Source organism: Protopterus annectens, chromosome 5.part1, assembly GCF_019279795.1.
Source record: "Protopterus annectens isolate FY-2018-M chromosome 5.part1, PAN1.0, whole genome shotgun sequence".
In the NCBI taxonomy this organism is placed as follows: domain Eukaryota; kingdom Metazoa; phylum Chordata; order Ceratodontiformes; family Protopteridae; genus Protopterus; species Protopterus annectens.
The window spans coordinates 346,176,254-346,189,410 of NC_056736.1; positions in this window are offsets into that span (position 1 = coordinate 346,176,254).

The following is a 13,157-nucleotide window of genomic DNA, read 5'->3' on the forward strand; positions in this document are numbered from 1 at the left end:
GTGCTGTAACTCAGAGCAGATCTGAGTGTTGCCATTGAGATTCTTGACATAGCTATAGAATGCTTTGCGGTTGTCTTTAGAATTAGTGACGATTTTGTTTTCGTAACTAGCTTTGGAGGACTTTATGAGGGATCTTAGCTTCTTACTGAGGCTGACCACAGAGTTCCTCCAATCATGGGATTTTACTCTTTTTTGCAACAGTTTCTTTCTTCTGTTGTAGTGTTTGTTTATGACAGGGGACCACCAGATTGGCTTCCTTTTTTTGGAGGATAGCATCTTGGTTCTGTTAGGGATTGCACGATCCATGCACTTGTGTAAGTGCTTATAAAGTACAATTATATAGGATTCAGCAGTCGTACCTCTATTGTCCATCAGCATGGGTGTCAGGAAGTTTGCCACTTCTGTCTTAAGAAGCGTGAAGTTGGTTTTGGATACATTTTTTACGGTGGTTTCCCTAATAGGGGTGGGGGTGGGATGTGGATGCCTAGGGTGATTTGCTTGTGGTCGGATCTGAACAATGAGGAATTTACATCTGGCGTGGAACACCAGTTGCCCATGTTGGTAATGACCAGGTCTAGGATATTGCTGCCCCTGGTGGGGGTGTGGATAAGTTGATCCAAGACATTGGAATTTATGAATTCCAGAAAACATTGAGCACAAGAGTTGGTATATGAGTAGTTTCCCCAGTTAATGGTGGGGTAGTTGAAATCTCCCATTATTAGGGTGTTAGGTTGTACCCTAATATTTTCCAGTTTATCAAGAAATGAGGAGTGGGAATCCTGAGGCATGGTGGGGGATCTGTAGCAAGCTACAATTTGGATTGTGGTCTTGCCCATAGTTGGTTGCACTTGGATAATCTCAGATTCATTATGCTGAGCAACTAGCCTGGAGATGTGGATATCCTTAATGAATATGGACACGCCTCTACCTTTAGTGCTTCGGTCCAGGTTAGGTGGCCGAAAGGTGTGGTATGAATTATAGCCTGGTAATGAAGGGGTGCTCTCTGGAACCTTGAACTAGGTCTCTATCACTGCACAGATGTTGATGTTCTCCATTTTAAGGAGTGCCTTGAGTGAGTGCATTTTGAGGTTTAGACTTCTAGCATTAAGTACCATTACCCTTAGATTTTGCTTGCATGTACCTGTTATGGTGGTGAATTTGTCATTTGAATCTTGCCTAAAAAAGGCACTATAGGGGTGACAAGAGCCTTAGCCAGTATTCGGAATCCTAAGGGCGACAGGTGCAGGCCATCTCTGGCAAAGCATCGTGGTTTGTAGATCATGTCATCCCAGGCAGACAGATACTGGATCCCCTTAGAATGACACCAGAAGCTTAGCCAATTGTTGAAGTCAATCATTTTGTCCTTGTACTGTGGTATCATTCTGGGTGATGGCAGGATGCCACTCAGGGCTAGGGTTATACCTGCCTGGGCTACAAGATCGGACAGCTACTCCATGTCTCTTTTCATGTAATCCAGGGAGGTACGTCTCAGGTCATTCACACCAACATGGACAATGCTAGAGTCATATTTGTACTTGTTGTGGAGTGACCTGAGTGCATGCGTTATGTGGCAGATCCTGGCACCTGACAGGCAGCTGACAGTACCTTTCTCCTTGTTTAGCCTGGTGAATGGAACATCAGTGTGCCTGACTATAAAGTCACCTATGTCTAGAGTGTTGGGTACATTGTTATGCCTTATGGGCTGTGGTTGAGTGGCACACTGAGTTTGTGGGCTATGTGTCATTTGGGTTGTGTTGGGGGGTGGAGGTTGCTTGCGTTTCTGCTTTGGAGGTCCCTGTTGCTTGGGTAGATTTTTTTTGAGAGCCTCCATGAATGTAGGTGTGTGTTTTGTGTTTCTATGTGTGTGTTTTGGTGGTGTAGGTTTTGAGGGACTATGTGATGGGTATGGTGTGGTGCAAGTTTTTACCTTCTCCTCTTGACTGTCTAGTCCAGTCTTGGGTGAAGAGAGCTTTGCTTCCAGTTTGGCTATATAAGTACATCTCACACAGGTTGTAGTGTTGGGTGGCAGGAGGAGAGGGTTGTCTGTGTACATGAGGCAATTGCTGTATTGCCCCAAGATGTCCAGATTCATCAGGTAGATGGGAGAAAGCACCGGGAGCTGACCCTTAGACATGCCTGGATAGGTGCTTATTTATTAAGTACTAAAACTGTTTTCCTCTAGACAAGTGAAGAAAGTTGAGTGCTGTAGTAATTTGTAGCTTATTTAGTGCTTGCAATGAGTTCTGAACAAGTAATGAGCTCAAAGAAACAAATTTGAGTGCTGAAACTAGAAAACTGGTTAGTTCTAAGAAACAAAATTAAGCTAGAAGGCTTCCCTCCAACACAGAAAGGCTTGGGGGCTCAGAGGCTTACAAACAGTCCTGGATACAGCAAATCTGTATCTGGACTAGACGACTTACAGGAAAGGCAGGAAACAAGCTTAGAAAAAAATATTAATTTTTTTTTGTAAAGTAAGTGGTTTGACCTTCTCAAATGTTCTCCCTGGATTAGGTAGAATGAGGTAATGACACTAGACTGGGAGGAATGTCCCAGATCAAATTTACAGTGGCAGCGGGCAACTGCAAAGCCACCAAGTATAAAAACAGGATACCAATAGGGAGGTAGGGTGAGAAACAAAAATCAGAACAAACAAACCCAACCAGATGCTTAGCAATTGTAGAAAATTTCTAGTTAATACCTCACACACATTGAAACTAGCTACCAAAGTATATGCAGACAATAAAAGTGCTATAAATAACTCAGAAATAAGCAAAAAACAGGATACTTAATGTTATATATCACAGATTAGTTGGCTCAGAGCCCTTCCTCTGATTAGCTCTGGTAATAGTGGTAATAAATGTAGCATGATTAAAAGTTCATGGTGGACAATTTAATTTGGAAACTGCAGATTCAAATGAAAAACATACTTGTTGAAACAAATACTTTACATTCAAAAAAGTCAAAGGAGTTTATTGCAGAAAAAGGGGAAAAGAATGCAAGAATTCAGTACTGATTATAGGTTTTTATATTGAAAAATTGTCTTTCCAATGTGAAGTATTGTGCTTGGAGTAGAATTATGAATTCAAAAGTTCATTAAGAAAATATTTTCACCAGGAAGCATCAACGTTTTCTTTAAATACTTTGTCTACTTTTTACTTTTTTCTTCTGTCTACACTTCTCTACTCCACTGTTCTATGCTGCCTACCTGTAATAATGCTTTCCTTCATAGTACTAAAAAAAAAAATGTATTATTAAAATTTATTTTTTTTATTGCTATCTCTCAAATGTTTGCTCTCTATATTTGATCTTAGCTTAAACCTACTAAAGGACTCTGTACAAGTTTATCTTAACCTCAATTTAAACAATGTACTGTAATTCATTTGACTATTACTATATATTGTATTCTTTGTCAGTGCTGATGCTTGGAGCTTTTCTCCCCGGGCCTCTACTGAAAATGGACATATATCCAGTTAGACTAGCCCGGTCAACAAATATAAAATAAAATAAAATAAATAAATACTTTCACAAGGACTGCTCAGAACAGTATAGCTATCCTTCTAGAATGCATCAGGTATCTTCTTTCATATGTGTTTGTGTTTGTGTGTGTGTGTGTGTGTGTGTGTGTATGTGTGTGTGTGTGTGTGTGTGTGTGTATATATATATATATATATATATATATATATATATATATATATATATATATATATATATATATATATATATATATATATATACACATATATATATATATATATATATATATATATATATATATATATATATATATAATAACTTTTGTCTATTACAGAAACCTGGCCCATACCAAATGATTTGGCTATTTTAGACACATCAACAAGATATAATATTCTTTGGCCAGGTCAAATCCATAAGACTGTTGAGGAAGTCTGTAATTTATATCATGATAATCTCACCTGCTACATGTATTTTCAACAGATTTCCCCCTGCTGTGAATCTATGCTTGCTAACATCAAAATTGATTATGCTACATTTCCATCTGTCTATCACTGACATTTGTGTCCCCTTAGGTAAGAATGAAATTATTGCTGACAAAGCATTACACTGGCTTTATGACTTTGCTAGGTTCATTGCTAAACATTGTGGGAGATTTTATCATTGAATGGACCCTGACAACTGAAGGGATCTAACCAAACAAGAATCCAATTGCACGGTTCCTCAATATCATTCTACTTAGTCATACCAACAGTCTTTAGACATCCAAACATTCCTGATTGGGCTGTTGTCAGAAGTCCTAAAACATCCAGCTCTTTGGCATCACTTCACGCACAATAGATATTCAACTGCCTATCTTTGTCATTTGAAGTGTAACGTTTCAAGAGTTCTAAGATATTTTATTTTACAAAATGTTAAATATTTTAATGCTGCCAACATCAGGTCAACAGTCCATTTGATTGACTGGTCTCCACTTAACCTCCCACTGCACTCAACTTCTTTCATGTATCCTTCTTTCTAACCCTAAATATTCTTGCTCCATTTTTGAAAAAGGTGTGCTCATTTCATAGATCTGCTTAGTTTACTACAGAAATTTATTTTAGTTGTATTTGTTTACTTGGTGAGAGCACTAATCTCCATGTACCTTTTTCAGACTCAGCCTAGGAGTGCTGTCTGGTTAAGTGACTTGTTCAGATAAACATAGTTAAACCACTGAAGAGAGAATCAAACCCTGGACCTTTAGATCACAGGACACAGATCATTAACAGCTCCCTAATCATCTGCACCAACTGAAACTAACTTTGCAAATTTTAAAACTTTGAGAAATAAGGTTAAGAATGCTGTTCTTATAAGCAAGAAATTCTTCCCAACAGATGTAGCATGTCAAAAGCCCCTAAAAATGTGGGCATGCAATTGACCAACTTCTACAGTCAGGACAATGTCAACCCCTCTTCCCTTCTGCTTTACAAGATGACATCACTATTGCTGAATACTTTGCCTGTTACTTCTATGACTGTATCCAGCATCCAACAAACAATATCAGGAACTTCAACTGATACCTTCATGTCATCCCACTTTTTCAGTTGTCCATGTTAATGATGTTTGCAGACACTTTAAAAGAAAATATGTCTTAATGGCATCCATCAATCTATGACTTCAATTTATAAATGTTTCAGCGTTTGTCATTACTTTCTTGTAACTATTCTCATCATCAATAGAAATGCCAAAGAGGGCCATGCCCCATTATTTAAAAGAATACAATCATTATACCTTTTTACAAGGGTGGTCCTGCTATAACTATTGCCCATTTGTGATTCCCTCCATCCCTTTCTCAAAGTCTCATTAAGCACATCCACTGTCAATGCCTTGATCATCTCTTAAACTTGAACATTATTTCTACTGCACACATGGATTTGGACCCAGACAGAACATAGGTAGCACACTACTTGACCATAAGTAATTTATTGGAGCAATCCTCCTTGACATGGAATAACCAATCACTTTGGAGTTTCCAAGCTAATTCAATATGGTGGTGACCCTACTATCACTATGAGTGACAGTTTATCAGAATTTGATATTATCACACTTGAATTATTCCATTCCCTACATTCTTGGTTAGTCTCCATGGGTCTGTACACAGTACATTGAAAAACAAGACATTGCTCTTCTCCCCCAGGTTCATTTTAACTGCCAATTCTAACTGTCCTGTTCCGCCATATCTTGCACCTGACTCATTTGCTAATGGGCCCAAATTTCCATTAATATTCATAGGATAAGAGGAAATTCAAGGAGTGTTGCAACCATTTGCCCCTTGCTAGTATCCACCCTTAGAATACACCCTCTCTCTCAAGGAGGACTAGGCTGATCAACCTGTGGTGACTTTATGAATACCCATGTATAATTTGCAGATGGCATCTGTTCCAGTGGTGAGGGAGGCGCTGATAAACCTTTATGTCCACTGTGTCTTATTTATTGTCTGGTAAAAATTTAGATCCCTGGTTCTGGTATTTTTAGGACTATTTTATTTGTGGAGGTACAAGAGAGCCAGGATTACTGGATCCATAAAGGCATGGAGGACAAGGCATAGGTCTCCCCTCAGGACCCTATAACATACTGAATAAAGGGACAGAGCTTCCAGTCTTTTCTGGTAGCTTAGAGTTTTTAGACCAATAATCATCTTAGTCAGGAACCCATAGGATCTTTCTAAATGTTTGATATACATAGTGATATTCATGCCAAAGGGGGTGTTGTACTCAATAATTAACCTAGTCAATACTGAATGTTAGGGGACAATGACCTACTTAGATCTGAGTGATAGTCCCTTGGTAATCAGCTGTGTTAAGTAGGACTTCCTAACTATTGTCATTATGTAATGATCAAGGGAAAGGGAATTATCAACCAGGTTCCAAGGCCCTAACAGCATTCTCATTTTGAAGTGGGATACTCTTAGTGCTGTATGCTGAGGGGCTGTCTACCAAATGTGTCAACATTGTACTTCTTTTGCATTTAATTTGAGCCTATGTTTAGTACAACAACTATTTATGGGTATAAAGTCTTGCTGAAGGATTTGTACATCAGTGGAAGACTTAACAAAGACTCCCAGTTTACAATTGTGTACAGACTTTGCTAGCTAGAGGTCTTGGTTCATGCTCCAGAGCTCAGAAATACAAAAGTGGAACGAAAGATGTCTCGGCGCTTTGCTTAGTGGGGCATCACTAGTCACCTTTATACTCTTTGATAAGACACCTGCCACCTGCACTGTCCTTGAGCCAATTTGCTACCCATTTTACTACACAGGGATGTATGAATGCTTTAAGCTTACAAACTATACTAAAATGGGATGGTCACATCTCTTGGCTAGGTCAAGGTATGCCATCTGGATAGAATGATTGCTGCTGACAACCTGTACTATCCTTCGAAAGAATTTAACCAAATTCATTAGACAGGGTTTACCATTGACAAAGCTAACCTGCCGGTGGTCTAGTCCAATGAGAGTTTTGATATCCTGGTTTATCAAGCCAGTTATAATGTGTTTCATGGCTTTGTATATGAGGCTCATCAGACTGATGGGCCTATAATTCCTGGAGTCAGTAGTGGAGTCACCCTTTTGTAGTGTCATTACTATTCCTGTAGACCAAACCTCAGTGTCACTGGCTAAAGTCAGGTTAAATAGTTTAAGGAGTGCTTCTGCCAGGGCTTGTTTGGAATAGCTTATTAAATAGCCAAGTATATTATCAACTCCCATGAAAGAAGAAATGTTGGTCTAAAAAAGCACCTTCAGTACATGTTTTGAGTGATGATGGAGGGTTTGAAAAATTCATGGATAAGTGGACTTTGTCAGAGGTGGATCCAGCAGTGGGCGACCTAGGCAGATGCCTAGTGCTCACTGGCTGGGGGCTGTCGCAACCACAACATTTCATTAATTAAACAATTTAAAAAATACATCAATCAAGTAAAAAAAATGCATTTCTTCTTTAAGGATATACTCTGCATCTCTACATGCATGCGTTTTCAGTACGTCACACACACACATTTAAACATTGTTACTTGTGCATACGTGCAGCAGATTTAAATGATGAAAATTGCTGCTTTCGTGCTGCTGCCAGAAATTCTGTTACTTTGCTGCCAGAAAACTTACAAGACAAGCTGTAAGACATTCCTTCCTTACAGTATGGCAGGTTTGTGTGTGAAATGCCTAGTTAGGGATGGCAGGTTGATTAATTCAATTGCTCAGGCTTAAACCCTGTATCTTGCTTGCAGACAACAGGATCCTTAATCCTTTATACCAGCTACCTTTACTGGTGAACATTTTCAAGGAATGAGAGTTTTAGTGTTTTTTCAAGGAATTGTTAGTTTCAAGGGATGAGAAATTTCCTGTTGCTCATGCTGTTTGTTAACAATGTGCAACTATTTTTGTAGAGCAAATAGCTATCAGTGTTTGTGCTATGGAATTTGCAAGCAGTGTGTCACTAGCACAACAGGTCACATACTTGACTTTGGGGCAGAAGGCTGTCGGTTCTACTCTCATGTGCTGTAGATGGATTGCTATGCATTTTAAAGGGGAGGAAGGCATCAATGCAATTCTGAGTGTGCCCTCTTTTGGGTGAGTGTGTGAGATGCCTAATAAATATGCAAAGTTGTTTGCTAGCAGCAAAATCTTCATAATCTACACATCTCTTAATATGGAGTTATTTAGATGACTTTTACTTCTGCAGATATTGTGCATAGTGACATATTTGGTGGATTGTAGTGAGAGAGGTTTGAGTGGCCTTTTTTGGTTGAAATGTTCTGAAATTGGGTAGTTTATCATTATTGGTTCATACATTTTGTTTCATTGCTTACTGTGAAAAATGTTCAAAACTACAAATTTAAAACACACTAACAGATGATGCTGTATTATATAAGGAATCTAATTTAATGCAATAAAAAGGTGAATTAAAGAACACATGTATGGAAGCATGGTCCAAAGAATGTGTGCAAGAGGCCTACGGTTTGAAAACAGCCCAAAGGTAAACTTAATCCATTACTGGCCATATGCATTTTCATTGAATGTGGGTTTCAGTATCATTTCAATGAGTGTGAGTTTCAAGGGCAGAGAAGTTTACAGTTTGTGCTAATCTGTTTCCATTGTGAGACTGTATAGTTTTCTTTAGCAAATGGCTATCAATGTTTGTTCTATAAAGTTTGAAATAAAGTTTTAAATTAAATCCAAATATCTGTAATCATTGTAGTAGTAAAAAAGAAAATATTATGTGCACTACAGGTTTGAATAGTGTTTATGATAAGTGGGGAGAAACAGCCACATAATCGGACACTAGAATGGATGCATGAGGGGATGCTGTGGGGGGCCCAATCCATTACCCTACCTAGGGCCCAATTTAACCATGATCTGGCTGTGGACTTTATATAGCTGTCTCTGGAGTAAAATTCACACTGAATTTTTTGGTAATATGTTGACAATGTCTTCTGGGTCAAAGTATGTGGTGCCATTTTGAATAAGTTCAGAGCAATTTGGGGTTCAAATCAATGTTCCTGACTCAGCCATCATAGAAGGTTGCTTCAGCTAAGCTCCTTGGGTACATTATCAATAATCACTTAAAATGTATCATCCAGGTCAAATATAAAACTTGACAAATTTTGCAAAGCAAAAACAATCTTAACAGATAATTCCAGGGTAGTTACCATAACTTCCTATGCACTTCCCTCACTTTTGTATTCTTCCCATCTGTTCTCGCCATTATTTCATTAACTAAAACAGACTTATAACAGAATTTCTGGGTTTGCCTAAGGATACCCTGATAGAACACATTGCTGCTTATTCCTACACAATTGACAGTGGCTAAATTTCTGTCACTCACCAATGTTTTGATATTATTCTATTATATTCCAGGAGCTGACCTTCATTAACATAGACGGTTTTTATGCAATAGCACCAGTCTCTCTTTATTTGTGCATCAGTCCCATCCTATCAGATGTAATCTGTTTAATGACTTGCTAAATAATATCTCTGTATTTTGGCTAGAAATAGCCTTTCTGTCTTGTATAACAATCCACAGCATTTTTATTTATGATATAGCTAATATTGTACGTATGTGTGGTCATACACATTAATGTTGCAAAGATATAGGTTCATGGGTGTGTACTAGGCTAATGGCCTTGGAGCCTTTACAAGCCTAGCCCATATCGTGCCACCCAATATTAGTTCCCAGTGCCTCTATGAAGTAGAGCCACTGGAATGATCCCTGGGGTGAACTTTATATTACCCATTCACTCATCAAGATTTCTCTTGAAGAGTGACAGCGAGGTGCTCTGCTTGACATGTACGGGAAGTCTATTCCAGAGCATGGGCAGTCTCTGAGTGAGGAATGTGTTCCTCCAGAATGTTCCATTGATTCTGGTAATGAGGTTGAGGTCTCTGGAGAGTGTGGCGTAGTGGGATTGGGATTTCTTTAGAGGTGGCATTTCTAATAGAGCTGGGTCAGACATGGCTTTGTAAGTCAAGCAAAGATCGCATCTAAGTAGGCGATATGAGACAGCAAATAGCTGGAGTCTTTTGAGTCTGTCTGTGTAGGACATGTGTTTAATGCCCAGGATCCTCTTCGTGAGGTACTTCTGTGACCTCTCCAGCTGTTACAGGTGTCTAGTGAGGTCCATGCCAAATGGGGCATTATACTCAATGATTGGTCTAATGAGGGAAAAGTAGAGAGAGATGATGACCTCTTTCTTCCTGGATGCAAAACCCTTGGTAATGAGATGTGCCACATAGAAGGACTTTCTGACCACAGTGGCAATGTGTGGTCAAAGGAGAGGTTGCTGCCAACCTCCATTCCCAGATCTCTTATAATGCCTTCAGTGTTCGGAGGGCACCCATCGATGTGGTAATTAGTGGAAAGTGAGTTTTTTCCAAAGGGGGCAACACATTTTTTGGTATTAAGCTTAAGACCATGGTTTCAACACCATCATTGGTCTTAGTGAGGCCTTTTTTGTAGGATGTCTGCATCACTTGGGTTGTTAATAATGGCTCCCAGCTTGCAGTCATCTGTGAACTTGGTCAGCCAGAGTCCCTTTGTGCTGGCCTGGACTTCTGAGAAGTAGATGCTGAACAGGAGAGGACCCAGGACCGATCCCTGTGGGACTCTACTCGTGACTGGTCGACAGTCTGACTTGGAGTCTAATACTTTAATACTTTCACCACTGTATGTTCTATCTGTGACTCAATTTACAACCCACCTAGTGATATAGGGGTTGATGCCTAGTTTGGTGAGTTTATTAATAACTCCCGAGTGAGGAATGGTATCAAAGGCCTTGGTCAGCTCAAGGTAGGCTGTATGCACTGCCTTACCTTCATCCACAGCCCTGGTGACTGACTCAAAGAAGTCAACCAGGTTGAGCAGGCATGATCTCCCTTTTACAAAGCCAGACTGTGTGTGGTCTAGAGTTTGGAGATTTACTATATCTTTGTTAATCAGATCCATGATGATGCACTCCATAGCTTTACATATCAGACTCATCAGGCTAATGGGGTGATAATTCCCAGGGTCTGTAGTTGCTCCCCCTTTATGGAGAGGGATGACTGTAGCAGTGTGCCACTCGGTAGGGACAAAGCCTGAGGTGATGCTGTGACTGAAGAGGGCGCACAGATATGGTGTCAGTTCACTTTGTAGTTCATGTAGAACACAGCCAGGGATACTATCGGGTCCCATGGAAGCTGTATTCTTGGCCTTGGACAATGCAGCTTTAACCTGTGCTGCAGTAATGCTGAGTGCCTGGCATTCTTCTGGTATTCTGGTATTGTGATTGGTCCTTTGGGGGGGAGGGTAAAGTTGGCACTGAATCTGTTGGCCAGTATGTTGGGAATATCTGTTGGCTCATTATAGGAGGTACCATTGTGCAGTGACTCAGAGCAAATCCGGGTATTGCTATGGAGGTACTTGATATAACTATAGAAGGCTTTTGATTGTTTTTAGTGTCTGCTGCAATTCTGCCTTCATAGCTGGCTTTAGAGGATTTGATGAGGGATCTCAACTTTTTGTTGAGGCTAATAAGGGAGTTTTTCCAGTCTTGGGACTTCACCTTTTTCTGCAACAGTTTCTTCCTTCTGTTGTAGAGTTTATTAATGGCAGGGGACCACCAGATTGGCTGCCTTTTTTGGAGGAGAGTATCTTGGTTCTGTTGGGTATGGCTAGTTCCATGCATTTATGTACATCCTCGTACAGTACATTGGTGTATGACTCGGCAGTCATGCAGCTATTTTCCATTGGCATGGGTGCCGTTAAGCTATCCACCTCTGTTTTAGGAGCCCAAAGTCAGCTTTGGAGACGTTTTTCAAGGTGGTTACTTTTGCAGGAGGGTGTGTGGATGAGATGTGGATTTCCATGGTGATTAGTTTATGGTCAGATCTGACCAAGGAGGGATTGACTACTGGTGTAGAGCAACAGTCGCCCATTTTAGTAATAACCAGGTCAAGGAAGTTGCTTCCTCTAGTGGGGTCAGAATGAGCTAGTCGAGGGCATTTTAATTGATGAATTCCAGGAAGTGTTGGGCCAGTGTATTGGTGCTTGAGTAGTTCTCCCAGTTGATGGAGAGGTAGTTGAAGTCTCCTAGTGCAAGAGTGTTGGGTTGGACATGTTCATGACTTTTTGTTGTTGTAACTTGTCTATTTTCCTCAATATAGTAAACTCTCAGTTAACCGGCACCCATGGGGATTGCTAAATGATGGATAACTTGTGTTTTCTATATATTTAATTATTTTCTTGTTATTTGTCCCATATCTTGGTCATTGGTTGTTTGCCTAACGACAGATAACTATAGTTTCTGGTTGCTTGAGAGTTACTATTAAAAATAGGCCTGACTAATACTGTAACGTATACTACCTGTTTGGTTTGACTTGTTCTCAGGTTGGGGAGAGAGGGAATTTATTCCTATCTTCCTTTTTAAAACTCTAAAACTCTAAAAAACGTAAGGTATGCCTCTGCAGGGGGAAAACAGAAAGTGCAATACATATTGTTCTGGTTGCTTGAGAATGCTAGATGCTTTAGTACTGGTTAACTGAGAGTTTTCTATACTGCATTTTTACGTTGTGAATCTTTTCATGCTGTTACACAAACTGCCTGTTCTTTTTATTTACTGCAGTTGTACTGCATGATCTTATTACCTGGAAATTTCTCTCCCTGGGATTGCAATGAAAATGAGGCTTTCCAGATGCACTTCCCAGTTTACAAATGCAAATTAAATAAATAAATAAATAAAATATGTTTGGCAGTAACTGGCTTGTGATACAGCTGTTACATGAAATCCCATTAAGGGCAAGATCTATTTTATTTTATTTATTTTATTTTATTTTATTTTACATTTGTTGATCGGGCTAGTCCAACTGGATTCATGTCCATTTTCAGTAGATGCCCGGGAAGATAAGCTCCAAACTATGCTAAGTAACAATATTACAAAGAAATAAAATGAAAAAAATATATAAGTATATATAAATAATATGTAAATATAGAGGTGAGAAGATAGAAAAAGTAAACATTGAGTAAAAGGGAATGTTAGGTGGGGTCTGAAAATGATAATGTTGCTAAACATGATAAAGGTAAGATTATATGGCATGAATTATTGTCAGGAATATCATCTCTTAAACTTGAACATTATTTCTACTGCACACATGGATTTGGACCCAGACAGAACATAGG